General features: G+C 41.2%; 1 protein-coding gene across 1 annotated transcript in view; it reads right to left on the bottom strand.

Moving 5' to 3' along the window:
* The window catches only part of LOC122793190 (paralemmin-2-like), a 1,494,700-nt gene that overhangs the window by 209,655 nt on the left and 1,266,861 nt on the right, over window positions 1-18,184 (bottom strand). The window lies entirely within an intron of this gene.

Below are 18,184 nucleotides of genomic sequence, written 5' to 3'. Positions count from 1 at the left end.
TGTCTGACTTGATATAATTATTTAAAATGTTGCTGCTTTTTGTATTATTTTTAAAGACTGTAAAATTATTGTTTTTAAAATGTTTTGTTGTACTTTGGAGCTTTTCTCCTCACGTCCGCTGAAAATGGGCCCTACCCATTGGGACATTTCCGGTAATCAAATGCCAATAAATAAATAAGTAGTTCAGGTGTTTTAAATATTCTAGCCAGTGAGCAATATTGACAAATGGTGACTGGTAGCTTAAGGAAGGAGATAAAGAGTAACAGTTACCGCCACAGAGTCAGTAGGCACCCATGTTATATTTACAATAGCGCTCCTTAATAGCCAAATGATGCGAGTTTCAAGGTTCACCACAGATGAGGTCAGATTTAAGGATGAGCCCCATAAACGCCAGAGAAACTTTATTCTCACTGGGTATACCAGAAGTGAAGTTACAGCTTCTGCTGAAAAGATTTTATGAGAAACACGTACTTTTGCCAGAACCTTTTTACATGGAGGTCCCACAAAAATAGAGATAGGTCATAGACATCAGGTTTGGAATATTATATAACAAGTACAAGGGACTTCCATGATGGATCAGTAACCATTTAAAATGTCAGGATCCACTAGAGTGAATCCTGAAACACAGAGAGTGAATGGCCAAAGGAATGGACTTCCATGTATTAAGTCCAAGATTCCATTTCTCTGAATATTCCCTTGCCTCTGAGGTATGGCAATATTAGAGTTGGTATATATAAGTTCAGGGGTGTGTGGGGTGCTTGTCTCCACATGTGAGGTGCAGGGAGGCTTCCTCTGCAAAAAGAAGTTTAAAGGAGAAGAGCGTTTTTCGAGATTCACTCTTCTCCAGCTTTTGAATCTTTTTTTCGGCTTCTCAGCACTTAGCATTTTAAGTGCTGGCATTTCAATAGGGAGGCTGTATTATCATCATCGATAAGACTGTATGCATTGATAAGAATGAGAACAGACAATATTGGGACATGTAAAAAATTCCTATCAGGTTACTGTGATGGAAAACTGAAAAAAAATATTTTTACTACATTTTGATCTTTTTTATTATTAATGCCCCCTTTATGACTCTGTCATTAGTATTATTTTATAATTTATAGTAAGCCAAAGAGGCATGATGGTAGAATGAAAATGTGTACATATGTGTGTGTGTGTGTGTGTGTGTGTGTGTGTGTGTGTGTGTGTGTGTGTGTGTGTGTGGGGGGGGGTATCATCTTGGTTCTGTTTGGGATAGCACGATCCATGCACTTGTGTAATTGCTTATAGAGTGCATTTGTGTAGGATTCAGCAGTCATAACTGTATTGTCCATCTGCATGGGTGTAATGAAGTTCGTCACTTCTATCTTAAGAAACATAAAGTTGGCATTGGAGAAATGTTTTACCATTGTTTCCTTAATGGGGGGTGGGATGTGGATATCTAGGGTGATTAGCTTATGGTCGGATCTGAACAACGAGGAGTTGACTTCAGATGTGGAACACCAGTCACTCATGTTGGTAATGACTAGGTCTAGGATATTGTTGCCCCTGGTGGGGATGGGGATAAGTTGATCCAGGGCATTGGAATTTATGAATTCCAGAAATCATTGAGCGAAGGAGTTGGTACATGAGTACATTTCCCAGTTAATGGTGGGGTAGCTGAAATCACCCATTATTAGGGTGTTTGGTTGAACCCTAATATTTTCCAGTATATCAAGAAAAGAGGAGGGGGAATCCTGGGGCATGGTGGGGGATCTGTAGCAAGCTACAATTTGGATTGCAGTTTTGCCCAGAGTTAGTTGCACTTGGATAACCTCAGATGCATTATGCTGAGCAACTAGCCTGGAGGTGTGGATATCTTTAATGAATATGGACACACCTCCGCCTTTGGTATTCCGGTCCAGGTTAGATGGCCGAAAAGTGTGGTATGAGTTATAGCCTGGTAATTCAGGGGTGCTCTCTGGAGCCTTGAACCAGGTCTCAGTCACTGCACAGATATCAATGTTGTCCATTTTAAGGAGTGCCTCGAGGAGTCCATTTTGAGATTTAGACTTCTAGCACTGAGTAGCATTACCCTCAGTTTTTGCTTGCCTGTTCCTGTTGTTGTGGTGAATCTGTCATTTGATCCTTGCCTAAAAAGGCACTTTAGGGGTGGCAAGAGCTTTAGCCAGTATCTGGAATCCCAGGGGCGACAGGTGCAGATCATCTCTGGAAAAGCATTCTGATCTCTTGACCATGTCATCCCAGGCAGACAGATACTGGATCCCCTTAGAATGACACCAGAAGCTTAGCCAATTGTTGAAGCCAATCATTTTGTCCTTGTACTGTGGTATCATTCTGGGTGATGGCAGGATGCCACTCAGGGCTAGGGTCATACCTGCTGCCTGGGCTACAAGATTGGAGAGCTCTTCCATGTCTCTTTTCATGTAGTCCAGGGAGGTATGTCTCAGGTCGTTCACACCAGCATGGACAATGACAGACTCATATTTGTACTTGTTGTGGAGTGACCTGAGTGCGTGGGTTATGTGGGGGTTCCTGGCACCTGACAGGTAGCTGACAGTAACTTTTTCCTTGTTTAGTCTGGTGAGTGGGACATCAGTGTGCCTGACTATAGAGTCGCCTATGACTAGTGTGTTGAGTACATTGTTTTGCCTTATGGGATGTGGTTGAGTGGCACACTGAGTCTGTGGGCTCTGTGTCATTTGGGTTGTGTTGGGTGGGTGGAGGTTGCTTGCATTTCTGCTTTGGAGGGCTCTGTTGCTTGAGCAGATTATTATTGAGAGCCTTCGCGAATGTTTTTGTGTTTCTATGTGTAGAGTTTGGTGGTGTACGTTTAGTGGGACTATGTGATGAGTGTGGTGTGGTGCAAGTGTTTACCGTCTCCTCTTGACTGTCAAGTTCAGTCTTGGTTGAAAAGAGCTTTACCTCCAGTTTGGCTAGATAAGTGAAACTCTCACAGGTTGTAGTGTTGGGTGATAGGAAGAGAGATTTGTCTGTGTACATGAGGCAATTGCTACACTGCCCCAAGATGCTCAGATTCGTCAGACAGACAGGAGAGAACACTGGGAGCTGCCCCTTGGACATGCCGGAATAAAAAATCTATTTTCCTCTAGACAAGTGGGACAAGTGAGTACAAGAGCTGTTTTTCTCTAAGCAAGTGAGGAAAGTAAGTACAAAAATTGTTTTCCTCTAGGTAATGAGGAAGGTTGAGTGCTGTAGTGATTTGTAGCTTATTTAGTTTTTACAACAAGTTCTGAACAAGTGCTGGACAGAAGTGGCAAACTTCATGCTTTGGCCGGCTAAGAACTTGCTGTATTCAACTGGACGTATAAGAGAATTTAAGTACCTTTATCTGCACTTTTTTTTTCAAAAAAATACAGTATTTAAATTGATTTTAACTGTGTTGCAGGAATATTAACTGAACTGGAAGTTAGTCAGTGTTTGCTGAATTTTGTTATTTGCTAGTAATTACAGGTGTGGGGTAGCCACATTCTTTGATTTCCTGTCCTTGCCTATTTAAGTGGTACAGTGTGAAATATTTTCTGCTTAAAACCTCAGCTTTGGCTGGCTAAGAACTTGCTGTATTCAACTGGACGTATAAGAGAATTTAAGTACCTTTATCTGCACTTTTTTTTCAAAAAATACAGTATTTAAATTGATTTTAACTGTGTTGCAGGAATATTAACTGAACTGGAAGTTAGTCAGTGTTTGCTGAATTTTGTTATTTGCTAGTAATTCCTGTCTTTGCCTATTTAAGTGGTACAGTGTGAAATATTTTCTGCTTAAAAACCTCAGCTTTGGCCGGCTAAGAACTTGCTGTATTCAACTGGACGTATAAGAGAATTTAAGTACCTTTATCTGCACTTTTTTTTCAAAAAATACAGTATTTAAATTGATTTTAACTGTGTTGCAGGAATATTAACTGAACTGGAAGTTTTGACTCTGCTCTTCAGTTAGTCCCACCCTCCCTGTTTTTGTTTTGGTGTTAATCTTAGTGGCTTTGAAACTGCCCGCCCCTCTTGTAAATTTGTGTTTGGATACTCCTTCTGGGCCCATCTCATTTGCTCACTCAACTGAGTGCAGTGAAATCATATTCTGATTTCAGGCACTCCTACTGTGTACAAAGAGAGCATCTGGGAAACAGAAAAAAAAAATTAAGCTTGTTTCCTGCCTTTCCTGTTAAGTGGTATAGACTATTTGTAGGCTTCCGAGCCCCCAAGCCCTTCTGTGTTGGAGGGAAGCCGTCTAGCTTAGTTTTTTTTTTCTTCTTATAACTAGCCAGTTTTCTAGTTTCAGCACTCAGATCTGTTTCTTTAATCTCAGCACTTGTTCAGAAAAAAAAAAAATCATCTGCTTTTACTGTACTTGTGTTTCTACCTACTCTATTTTACTTTTGCATCATCTTAAAAGTACTCAATTGTATTTATTACTGCTTGGTGTAACTCATTCTAAGCCTTTTGGTTTAAACACTTGGGCTACAGACCAGTTGTTTTGCACTGAGAGGGTTTGTGGTCTGCACTGTAGTGGCAGAACAGGTAGCTTACATCCTTCTAGGTTGGGAACTGCTGATTGAGGGCTCAGTGTCTGTTATTCTAAAAGTGTATTAATTCTGGTTTAAGCACTTGGGCTTTCAGGCCAGTTATTTTATATTAAGAGGGTTTGTGGTCTGCACTCTTGTGGGAGGAGAGGCTGGACTCTGCCCTTCTGAGCTGGGAATTTCTGGTTAAAGGCTTATAGTGCATGCATATCTGAACTGCTTCTTACTGAAGTTGGTGCGCCTTGTTTGCTGTGGCATAGACTGGATTCGGGCCTGCTGGATCAAGCTTTGTTTGTGTAACTTGAGCACTAATCCAGGCATTCTCTAAAGTATTCAATTTATTTATTTATTACTGCTTGGTAGTAACTTGATTAAAGTGTAGCTATCATTCTAAGTCTTTTGGATTAAGCACTTGGGCTTCAGACCAGTTGTTTTACATTAGGAAGGTTTGTGGCATGCACTGTAGTGGCAGGACAGGTAGCTTTCATCCTTCTAAGTTGGGAACTGCTGATTGAGAGCCCAGTGTCTGTTATTCTTAAAGTGTATTAGTTCTGGTTTAAGCACTTGGGCTTCAGGCCAGTTATTTTACATTAAGAAGGTTTGTGGTCTGCACTCTTGTGGGAGAAGAGGCTGGACTCTGCCCTTCTGAGCTGGGAATATCTGGTTAAAGGTTTATAGTGCCTGAATATTTGAACTGTATCTTACTGAAATTGGTACACCTTGTTTGCTGTAGCATAGACTAGATCCAGGCCTGCTGAATCTAGCTTTGTTTATATGCTTGTTGTTTGTTTGCTTGTTATTTCCCTGGAACGCTAATTCCACCTAATACGCGGCTTCTCAGCGCTTCTGTGGATCATTAGTGATATCTGCATTGCTTACTGTACTTATTTCCTTGTTTCACTTGAAAGAAAGTTACTGTTTGTCGTTTTTGCATTTAAGTTACCTGTAACACATTGCACTTAAGTTACCTGGCACTTGCTCACTAAAGCAATTATATAAGTCAGCACTAAAAATTAAAAGCACTACACCCTCACTCCCCACTGGCCCTTGTTTTCAATTATTAAGGAATTCCCAATATTATTCTAGCATGTCCAAAAGTCAGTTGTCAATCTCCTCTCCGGTCCAGCTGGTGAATCTGGGAATCTTGAGGCAATGTTACAACTGCCTCATGTACACAGACAACCCTCTCCTCCTCCCAACAAATTCCAACACATGTTTGAGATGCAACCATATAGCCAAACTGGAGGCTAAGCTCTCTCAACTCAGTACTGGCATAACCAGTCAGGAGGAGAAGGAAACCACACTCACTACAATTCCAGTCTCACACAGACCTACCACGACAGCAAACCAAACACATAATCACACAAAAACATACTAGGAGGCTCTAAATAAAGATCTGCCTAAGCAGCAGAGACCTCCAAAGCAGACACCCAAGCAACCGCTACCCCAAAACAAAACACGTGCAACACATATCTCACAAAGCCAGTGTGCCGAACAGTCACAGCCCTTAAGACTAAACAACACACCTGATACACTTGTAATAGGTGACTCTATCATCAGGCACACTGACGTCCTGCTCACAAGGCTGAACAAGGAGAGGGTCACGGTGAGCAGCCTGTCAGGTGCTAGGATCCGCCACATAACACAAGCACTCAGGTCACTCCAAGGCAAGTACAAATATGACTCAGTCATTGTCCTTGCTGGTGTGAATGTCCTGAGACGTTCCTCCCTGGACTACATGAAAAGAGACATAAAGGAGCTCTCTGAGCATGTAGCCAAGGCCGGTATGACCCTGACCTTGAGTAGCATCTTACCCTCACCAAGAATGATGCCACAATATGAAGACAAGATGATCAATTTCAACAATTGGCTTAAGTACTGGTGTCATTCAAAGGGGATCCAATGCCTGTCAGCTTGGGATGATATGCTCGACAAGCCACGATGCTTCGCTAGGGACGGCTTGCACCTGTCACCCCTGGGCTTTTGGATATTGGCAAAGGCTCTTGCTACCCCCATAGTGCCTTTTTAGGCGAGGCTCAAAAGACAAACCCACCTCCATAGGTATCACAAGAGATAAGAAACTAAGAGTAATGCTACTCAATGCCAGAAGTCTAAACCTCAAGATGCATGCACTCGAAACTCTCCTTAGCATGGAGAACATCGATATCTGTGCAGTAACAGAAACCTGGTTCAGGGCTCCTAGAGCACCCCAGCACTACCAGGTTATACCTCATACCATGCTTTTCGCCCCAAAACTTGGACCGAACCACAAAAGGAGGGGGAGTATCGATATTCATCAAAGATACCCACACCTCCAGGTTGGTGGCAAAGCACGAAGCATCAGAGACTATCCATGTGCAACTAACAGTGGGTAAAACTGCCTTCCAGTTTATAGCCTGCTACAGACCACCCTCCCAAACCCAGGAACCCCACTCGGCCTTCCTGAGAACACTGGAAAATATGAAGGTCTCTCCAAACCCCATTATATTGGGTGACTTCAACTACCCAAACATAGACTGGGAGCATTACTCTAGCTCCAACACCCTAGCCCAAAGGTTCCTAGAATTTATAAACTCCAGTGCTATGGAACAACTTGTTACCACTCCCACAAGAGGGGAAAACATACTGGACCTGATCATCACCAACATGGGGACTCTGCTCCAGACCAGAAGTGTATCCCTCACTGGTAAGATCAGACCATAAACTAATCTCACTGGATATTCACATCCCGACCCCACCCCCTGCCCAGAAAACCACAGTGAAAAACTTCTCTAAAGCAAATTGCACACTCCTCAAAACCGAGGTGGAATCCTTCAAAGCCCCCGGGCCTGTGGAAAATACGGCCCAGACCTCAGAATCCTTTATAAACGCATTCTATGAACACCTTCAGGAATGCATGGATCATGCGATCCCAAATAAAACCAAGACCCAATCCTCCAAAGGCAGACGTCCTGTCTGGTGGACCCCAGCCATAAACAAACTATACAATAGAAGGAGGAAGCTACTAAATTTTAGAGCAAAATCCCAAAAAGGGAAGGCATCACTAATCAGTATTAGCAAAAAAACTACGGGAACTCATAAAATTGTCTAAGGCCAGCTTCAAGAGAAAAATTGCACAGGACACTAAGGATAATCACAAGGCTTTCTTTAGTTATGTTAGGAACCTGGGTGGTAATTCCCAGATATGCTCAGAATTAGTCCAAAATGACAAAAAATACACTGATCCCACAGACATTGCCAACATCCTAGCTGACAGGTTCAGCGCAAACTTCTCCCACCAAAGGGCAAATATCTATCCCAGCAGAGTGCTGCCCCCCTGACATCTCAGATGCTCAGGTAAGAGCCGCCCTCTCCAAAGCAAAAAACACAGCATCAATGGGACCAGACGGTGTCCTGGGCTGCGTCCTACATGAACTCCAAGAAGAGCTAAACCCAAACATAAAACTACTGTTCAATCTCAGCCTTACTACAGGATATGTGCCCAAAGAGTGGTGTACAGCAACAGTGGTCCCTCTCCATAAAGGTGGTGCCTCAACGGATCCTGGAAACTATCGCCCCATAAGCCTGACTAGCTTGATCTGCAAAGCTATGGAAAGGATCATCATGGACCTCATAAATAAAGATATTGGGGACCTACAGACACTGGATCCTACCCAGTTCAGCTTTGTTAAGGGCAGATCCTGCCTTTTAAACCTGGTTGATTTCTTTGAAACAGTCACCAAGGCCATTGACGAGGGGAAGGTGGTCCACACAGCCTACCTGGACCTCGCAAAAGCCTTCGATACAATACCCCACTCGGGCATTGTAGATAAGCTCACCAGCTTAAATATAAACCCCTGTGTCATTAGATGGATTGCAAACTGGCTCAAGGACAGAACCCACATGGTTAGAATTGCTGTTGCCATGTCAGACTCCAAACCATTTACAAGTGGTGTCCCACAAGGCTCAGTCCTGGGACCTCTCTTGTTTGGTATATATTTCTCGGAGGTACAGGCCAACATGGAAGGACTGTGGCTGACCAAGTTCGCAGATGACTGCAAACTGGGTGCCATAATCGACTCTCCAGCCGACACAAGCATCCTGCAAAAGGGCCTCATAGAAACAAGACAACTGGTGCCAGAGCCATGGCCTCAAGCTAAATGCCAAAAAGTGTATAGTCATCCCCTTTGACAAAAACAAAGTGCCCACAAATTACCACATAGGTGGTAATCCATTAAGTACAGAAGAAGTAATTAGGGACCTGGGGACCCAAGTTGATAACAATCTCTCATTTGACAACCACGTGGCCAAAGTGGTTAAAAAAACATGTTATATAGCCCACCTAATCATGAAGGGATTCATATCTAGATCAGGGGAGGTCATCGTGCCTCTTTACTCATCCCTCATCAGGTCCATAATTGAGTACAATGCCCCTTTTGGGATGTACCTTACCAGTCACCTGCAGCAACTGGAAAGACCCCAAAAGTACCTCGCCAAGAGGACCAAAGGGCTCAAACAGATGCCATATGCTGCCCGGTTAAAGAAACTCCAGCTCTACTCAGTGGCATACCGCCTGTTCAGAGGCGATCTGTACCTGATGTATAAAGCCATGTCCAACCCGGAATTAATGGACATGCTGCACCTCAGAAAATCCAAATCCCATCGAGCTACACGCTCGAGAGACTTGAACCTCAGCACTGAAATAAATAGGACATGCTGGAGGGACAGATTCATAACCCAGAGGCTCCCTTCACTCTGGAATAAAATCCCAGTCCAGGTTAGGCAGAGTCCCTCATTGACTCTCTTCAAGAGGAATCTTGATGAGTGGATGGGAGATCGTAGGTTTACCCCGGGTATCACTTCTGTGTCACTGTTAGACAGAGGCACAGTATACTAACCTCGAAAAAGGGCATAGCAAAATAAATTTAAAATGGGTGGCGAAAGCCAAACACATTCTGGCTAGGCTTATAAATGCCTAAGGCAGATAGCCTAGTATGAACCTATGAACCTATGACACCCATGCAGATAGACAATACAGTTACGACTGCTGAATCCTACACAAATGCACTCTATAAGTGCTTACATGAGTGCATGGATCGCGCTATCCCAAACAGAACCAAGACGCTATGCTCCAAATAAAGGAAGCCAATCTGTTGGTCCCCTGCCATAAACAAACTCTACAATAGAAGGAAGAAACTGTTGCAAAAGAGAGTAAAATCCCATGAGTGGAGGAGCTCCCTGGTCAACTTCAGTAAGAAGCTGAGATCCCTTATAAGATCCTCCAAAGCTAGCTATGAAAGCAAAATCACCACTGATTCTAAGGACAATCATAAAGCATTCTATAGCTATGTCAAGAATCTCAATGACAACACCCAGATCTGCTCTGAGTTACAGCACAACTGCATGAAAATTACAGAACCAACTGATATTGCCAACATCCTGGCAGATAGGTTAAGTGCTAACTTTAGCCCCCTCTCACCCCCTAAAGGTCCCATATCTATACAGGAAGAATGCAGAGTCCCTGTAATCACATCTATGCGGGTAAAAGTTGCACTCTATGAAACCAAAAACACAGCATCCATGAGACTGGACAACATCCCAAGCTGCGTTTTACACAAACGTCAGAATGAACTGGCTCCCCACCTAAGCACCATGTTCAATCATAGTCTCGTGTCAGGCTTTGTGTCCACTGAATGGCGCACAGAAACAGTTATCCCACTCCACAAAGGGGGAGCCATAACTAATCCTGGAAACTATTGCCCTATTAGCCTGATGAGCCTGGTCTGTAAGGCCGCAGAATATATCATCATGGAACTCATAAACAAAGACATTGGTAACCTCCAAACTCTGGACCCCACCCAGTTCAGGTTTGTGAAAGGCAGATCTTGCCTTCTGAACCTGATCAACTTCTTTGAGGCAGTCACCAAAGCTGTAGACGAGGTTAAGCTGGTTCACACAGCCTATCTTGACCTCACCAAGGCTTTCAACACCATCCCCCATTCTGGAATTATGGCTATACTCACTAAACTAGGTATAAATCCCTATGTCACAAGATGGATTGCCATCTGGCTCACTGACAGAAGCCACACTGTAAAGGTTCCTGACTCCAAATCTGACTTCAAATCAGTGACAAGTGGAGCACTACAGGGTTCAGTCCTGGGACCTCTCCTGCTTGGTATCTACTTCTCTGAAGTACAGGCTAACACAGAAGGCCTCCGGCTAATGAAGTTCGCAGATGGCTGCAAACTAGGAGCCATAGTTGAGTCCCCAAATGATGTGGACATCCTTCAGAAGGGCCTCGCTGAGACAGATGCCTGGTGTCAGAGGCATGTCCTCAAGCTCAATGCCAAGAAATGCATTGTCATCCCCTTTGGTAAAAACTCTGTACTCATGAACTACCACATAAACAGCAGTCTACTTAACGCCGAATGTGTGATAAGAGACCTTGGGACCCAGGTGGACAATAGTCTCTCCTTTGACAATCACATCACCACAGTAGTCAGGAAATCCTTCTATGTGGCACATCTCATCACAAAAGGGTTCTCATCCAGGAAAAAAGAGGTAATTGTTCCCCTCTACTCGGCACTCATTAGACCCATTATAGAGTACAACACCCCTTTTGGAATGTACCTCACAAGACATCTGCAGCAGCTGGAAAGGCCACAGAAGTACCTCACAAAGAGGATTACTGGCCTCAAACAGATGCCCTACACTGACTGTCTCAAAAAACTCCAGCTTTACTCTGTAGAGGTCTGAAGAAGTTTGGTGATGTTCACCAGATGAAAATGCTTACCATTTGTGCAATTTGGAATAAAATTCTTGGATTTGATTTGTGGATTCCAGCATGTGTGATTTCAGTTATTTGGTCTTTTTGTTTTTTTTTTTTTTGGTTCGTTGGTATCACAACTACCCATCTATGTCAAGCAAAGTCCCTCATTAGCACTCTTCAAGAAAAATCTTGATGAGTGATTGGGAAATAGGAAATACACCCCGGGGATCACTTCTGTGGCTCTGCTCGACAGGGGCATAGGAAATTAATTTTCTTGGGTGGCGTAAGCCAGGGAAACTTGTTGGCTAGGCTTACTTAGGCCCTTGGGCCAATAGCCTAGTACCTACCTATGAACCAATGGACTAGACTAGTTACAGGAAGGGGGAGGGGCAAGTGCAAATGTGAGCTTTTAAATCAGGAAGTTGAGAGAGATTGAAAAACTGGCCAAATGGCCAATAACTACAATATCTGTGCCAGAAACCACTCCTTATGTGGTAGATAGGTTACCTAGTGCTTACCACTCCCACTGATAAGCCAGCAGGCTTCCCTCCAACACAGACAGGCTTGGGTGGGGGGGATCAGAAGCTTACAACAGTCCTGGATATAGCAAATCTGTATCTGGACTAGACTAGTTACAGTAAAGGCAGGAAACGAGCTTAATTTTTTGTTACAGTTAAGCAGAATACAGGAAGAGTTTAGCAAAGTTTTTTTTTTCTTTTTTTGTAAAGGAAAGGGAGAAATGAGAAGCAGAAGATAATTCAAGGTTAGGAAACTAAGTGGGTTGGCCTTCTCAAATATTCCCTCTGTATTAGGTAGAATGACACTAGACTGGGAGGAGTGCCCAGATCAAATTTACAGTAGGGGCGGGCAACTGCAAAGCCACCAAGTATAAGAGCAAGACACCAACAGGGAGGGAGAGCAGGGAACAATACTAAAGCTACTAGCCTGCACTCTTTTAGCCAGTAAACACTACATAAATATTTATCACAGTGGAAGAACAGCAGTGGACACAAAATGAACGTTTTTAAGCAGATAAAGGAGCAAGGAGACTCTACAGAATGCTTTTAACTGTAAACAAATCAGTTATATGATACACTCCTTTGCAGGAAATCAGAACACACAAACAGGTGCTTAACAAGTAGAGAAAATTTCCAGTTAATACCTTTCACACAGTGAAACTAGCTAAAATGCTTTACAAACAGTTTGACAGTAAAAACCTTATTTATCAGGCCCTGTAAGGCAGACAGTTTTAATTCAACTGTGTAGATTAGTTAATAGCAATAAAATATGGTAAAAAGTATGCAGCAGACAATAAAAAGTGCTATATATAAATTGCTAGAGCAATAACTAGTAAAAATAAGCAAAAAAAAAAGGATACTTATTGTTATATATCTCAGATCAGAGTTGCAGTCAATGCCCCTCCTCCACTCGGTTCCACTTGGGAATCAACAGTTCAGAGTAATGGTGAGTGTGGAAAAGAGGTGAAGAAGAGAGTGCAGGCAGAGTGGAGTGGGTGGAGAAGTGTCAGGAGTGATTTGTGACAGACAGGTACCAGTATGACTGAAAGGGAAGGTCTACAAGATGGTAGTGAAACCAGCTATATTATATGGGTTAGAGATGGTGGGAATGATGAAAAGACATGAGTCAGAGCTTGAAGTAGCAGAGTTAAAGATGTTAAGATTTGCATTGGGTGTGATGAGGATGGACAGGATTAGGAATGAGTATATTAGAAGGTCAGGTAAGTTTGGATGGTTTGGAGACAAAGCCAGAGACATGAGATTGTGTTGGTTTGGACATGTGCTGAGGATTGATGTTGGGTATATTGGAAGAAGGATGCCAAGGATGGAGCTGCCAGGTAAAAGAAATGGATATGATGAGAGAGGACGTGCAGGCAGTTGGTGTGACAGAGCAAGATGCAGGAGACAGGAAGAAATGGAAACAGATGATCTGCTATTATGACCCCTAACTGGAGCACCCAAACGTAACAGAAGAAGAAGGTAACAAAAATTTCCAGTAGGAGGTAAAGTGTCTTTACACCCATTTTGAAGCAACCTGATTCAGTTAGGAAAAACAAATGTTTAGCATGAGTGTCAGTTTTAAAACTGCTATGATATTACCTTTTGACAAGAATGACAGGCATTTGAAAAACATAATACATCATAACTGGGACTTAACTATTAAGAATGGTCCCCCCAAACAGGTTTTGGGTGATGAGCCTTTACTTGTGTACAAAAGGAGCAGTAGCTTTAAGGATAAGTTTGAAAGTAATGGCAATAGGTCTGCCTCCTACTCAGGTAGTGTTAGAAAAATAACTGTGTGTGGCTGTTGCAGCCAATGCAGATTTATCAATGACACAACTAATATATTTGGACCAGGATGTAAAAGGACCATTGGTTGTTTAGGACATTATAATTGGGGAGCAAAAGGGATGGTTTACATCGCCACGTGTATCCTGTGATAGTTTTTATGTGGAGAAGACAGAACACCCTCTTAGGCAAAGGATTTGTGAGCATAATTATAGTATAAAAATAAATATTCAATTAATATCCTTAGTAACCATACACAGCAATGCACCAGTTTCAAAAAGCTCATATTTTTCCTATTGCAACAAGTTCCTTATTCAGTACAAGGTGAAAGCTGGGAAAATAAGATTGAATACAGGGAGTTGTTGTGGCAATTGAAATTAAATTCTGGAGTGTCTTCAGGTTTAAGTGAAGACACATCTATTAACTGTGTTTTAAAAATGATGGCCAAACTATAAGAACACATTTAGTTTGGTACCTGTTTTGTATGTTTTGTTTATTCTGTTTGGCATGTATCTTTAAGTGTTTAATCGCATGCTTTCTTGGTCACATTAATATTCAAAGGTTTGTACAGAACTGTGTGCTTGCATTCTGAAGAAGTTTCTAATAAACACGAGTAAAAGTGCTCAGTTTCCTTGGAAGGTCAGCATTCTTTTCATTTATGGCTCTTGTAGTCAAAAGTTTGTTTGTGTCTTTCGGCTTTTCCCTGTTAGGGGTCGCCACAGCAGAACTCCGGTTCATAAGTATGATAATAAAAACACAAGGCAGAAACAGTCCTGGTAAACATCAGCAATTCAGGGACATATAACCAGAAAACTACTCTAATGTATATTCAATGGAAAACTATGTTTCCGAGAGGGAGCCCATGTGGGTGGCGTGTGGGGTGAGAAAGCCAACTTAAATTCTATAAGTTCATTCAGGTGGTGCAGTCATTTGATAAACAAACAACCATATTTTAGCCATGTATCCAAGCCAAAATATTGAATCAAAGTAATTTAAGGAAAATAAATGCCATCTGATTCACTGTTCTTTCTCACTCTTCCAAAATGTGTGCATTCATTATCTTATACACGTATGCACATATCTGACCATGGTCTTACTCAATGACCAGAAAGACTAGTTTGGGCACAGCCTTATCCATTCCTGACATTTGAAAGGGTCAGATTGAAAGAAAGGCTGTCACATTCTTGGACTTTCTTTTCATTACACCAGCTCATCCATAAATAATCACATGAATGCTTATTTTATAGAGTCGTCTGTCACAGCACATGCGGTCATGTTTCTAAGATATGCATTTTTATGAAATAAATGTTGTAGAAAGGCTTTCCATAGTAAAAATGTAAATATTTGTTAAATAATTTAGTAGTGTGCTTTATAACTCTAAATAAATGAGGGGATGAAAAGGAAGCCCATGTGGCTACTTTAACTTGTACACGTTAAAGTCATATATGAGTTTGAATCACGATTTTACTACACACATAATCATATGGTTCATACTACATAACCTATTTCTTAAGCTGCAGAGAACACAGACTTATTTACAGCAGCGTGATATAACCCACCTGGAGTAATATTGCCACTTTTGTTTATTTTACAGTAAACTCACAAGCAAACAGTGCTTATTTTAGCTTCAGGCATTAGAAGCATTTTGGAATTTGAGAGCATGAGAGGATTTATTGTTTAAAACATGGGAAGTTGTCCTTTTATACATATCTTTTGATGTCCAGTGTGAAAACAAAATGCTGTTCTACTGGGAGAAAAAAGGGTGATTGTGATCATTGATTTTTTGAGTTAGCATTGCACTTAGTAATATTTTGACATTTACATTAGTGTTTTACTTAAAAGAGTAGCAGACCTTAAGATATGTACTGATATGAAAAAACAATTGCTCCATATTTCACAATGTCAAGAAAGTAATACTTTTCAGTATACAGAGACTGAATGGTATATGCTGTTTATGATTTTACCTATATTTTTATTCTAGAGCCTTTCTGATTACAAGGTTTCATCTTTTTTTTTCATCTTTTGTTCTCACGGGGCAATCCTACATTCCTTATTACTGTTCTCCATTACTACTGTCTCTGTAAAAAAGTTCTTCTGACAGCCAACACAATCCTTCATATGAATTTCTTTTGACATCAAAGTTAAATTCATCATGCACTTTCCTTCTCTGATTCTGGTATGTCCCCCCTTTCTTTTGAAAGGGTCACTTTTAATGCAAACGATTCACTCCCTGAAAGGGACTATACTATCAGCAATATCAGTGTCTATTTAGAAGGAAAATAACAAGGCTGGATGCATTCTGTAAGCCACATTTCCTAATTTTCAAAGGTGAATGAATATTTTAAGCAAGGATACCTAATGCTTTTAAATGATATATCTGCCTATAGCAGTGAGAGAAATCTATGGTTCCCATTCAGTGCTTCAAAAGAACCGTAATGTCACATGAGAGGGTAACAGCTCTGTTTCATTCATTCCATTTCTGTAGACTAAAACCTTAACAGAATTTCAAGACTCTTCTATATGGTTCTCGAAATTCTAAAAGGTTTGATCCTCAGAACTTGACAGTGAAATGCAAAACTTAGTGTTAGACCTAAACAGCAACTGCTATACCTCAGGGAGGAGGGGATGCATGGAGGTATTGCAGTTTTGGAGTTGGCATACATTTCCCAGTAATCGCACTTCAATTTTTGCTGTTCCAAGGCTGGACTTACAATTATCAAACATACAACAATAACCCCTGTGATAACTAGAGTACTGAGGGATGCAAGATAAAAAATGATCCTGTGCGAGAGTTGCTGGAGTCATCCATTAGTAATCTTCATTGTCATTTTCTACCTGGCCTCGACATTAAGGACAAGGCCTGAATTCCTGGTGCTGATGTATATTGTTTCTGAGGTGTTTAATATGGGTCTATATTACATGTTCGACAGCTTAGGTTGTTCAATGTCTAAACATCGACATCAAAGCATCGGAACCTTAAAATTGCGAATGGCCATTCTTTCTTCGGGAAAGAATTCACTAGGACGTTGCAAAATAAAATAAACTTCTGAACCCAAACATAGTGGGATCTTTACCCCCACACTCCCCAATGTGGTGGGGCTTTGTCCCCAGACCCCCATAACTAAATATATCAACTCCGAGATAACTCTACATTGGGGAAAGGTCAAATCTCCATTAACGGCCAAGCAAATTCTTTCCAGAGGAAAGAATTCACGTATGTGGCCGTTCGCGATTTTAAACTTTTGATGCTTAGGTGTTGATAATTAGGCATTCAACAACCTAAGCTGTCGAACATCTAATAGGAACCCATTTAATACAACATTGCAGCTACTGTATTAATTCAAAAACATAGCTAGTACATTCAGCTGATGAATGCAGCTACAAGGAAAGCTGGTATTTTTGTGCATAGTATATAGATGTACACAATATTAATCTGAAGTACAAACGTTTGCATTTATTAAGCTGTAGCATGCCTCTCATCTTCATGCTAGTTTACTCTTTCTGCTAAATCAGCACTTTCTGAAATGCAAACTGGGGCAGTTTGCTTTTTTTATTGATTTTACTTGGGTGCTGTTTCTCCCAACGATAACACAAATAATTATGGTAGTTAGTTTACCTCTTTACTGAGACGGCCACTTGTCCATCTACCCTGATAACTTCAAACTTGGATGAAGTTATCATTAAACAGAGGTGGTTAAAATACTTCAATACCATATAAACACACTCAGTAGATGTTTGTCTTAATTGGTATAATATGTAAAGGCGGTGGTGTTACTAAGGTCTTGTTTAAACACAGACAAAGAAGTGTTTCAGCAGTGATACTTGACAAGTTGTTCCACATATGCACCTTTTTTTGTCTGACACCATTTGCTTTCTTGTTTTGATGTTTACACAATTTTTTGTTGTTCATATTTTTGGGTTATAATGCTTTTAATTGTGCTCAGTCTGTCACATTTCTGTAAAAAATAGTTATTTGCAGACTTTATTGTTAGTATTTCAATCATTATTTTGAGCCCTGTACTCTAAAAATAAGTTTGAACTTATTTAGTCTGTTAGGGTAATATAGATAACATTGACCTTGAGCAAATTTCATTTGAACTGTTTACATCATCTCCAAACTATTTTTATTTGACAAGTCCACAATGTATTAGCTTACTAATCTTCCATACCAAAATAAAGTAACAGTGATTAATTATGCTGCATTATATGGCTGTTAACACGGTGCCTGTCTTTGCCAACTTATAATCAGAGTAAGCAGAACCTAACAAAGCATTCCCCTCAGTTTCTAGAGTGATGTTTGGGTATAGTGATTCATCCTTAGGGTATAGCCGCTGTATTCACCCAAACCCTGGTATCTCTATGTGCAACATTCCTTGCAAACCCTGATTCTCTGTATGTGCAATTCATTTAAAATAATCATTTATGTGCATCTCTGTACTAATTAACTTGGTAGACGTACAACATTCCATTTGGAGCAAAGGAGAAGCCATTCTAGTAGCCTATATTTTTTCTTTGTTGACTGCTTTCTCACAACACTTGTATGGTCTCATGATTCCTTTTGCCATATCCATGTCATGAGATCAATTTTAAATCAGGCCTTCCTATGATAAT

This window comes from Protopterus annectens, chromosome 2.part0, assembly GCF_019279795.1.
Source record: "Protopterus annectens isolate FY-2018-M chromosome 2.part0, PAN1.0, whole genome shotgun sequence".
Lineage (NCBI taxonomy): Eukaryota > Metazoa > Chordata > Ceratodontiformes > Protopteridae > Protopterus > Protopterus annectens.
Note: the sequence above shows the minus strand (reverse complement) of the source record. Positions and strands in the feature narration are given on the sequence as shown.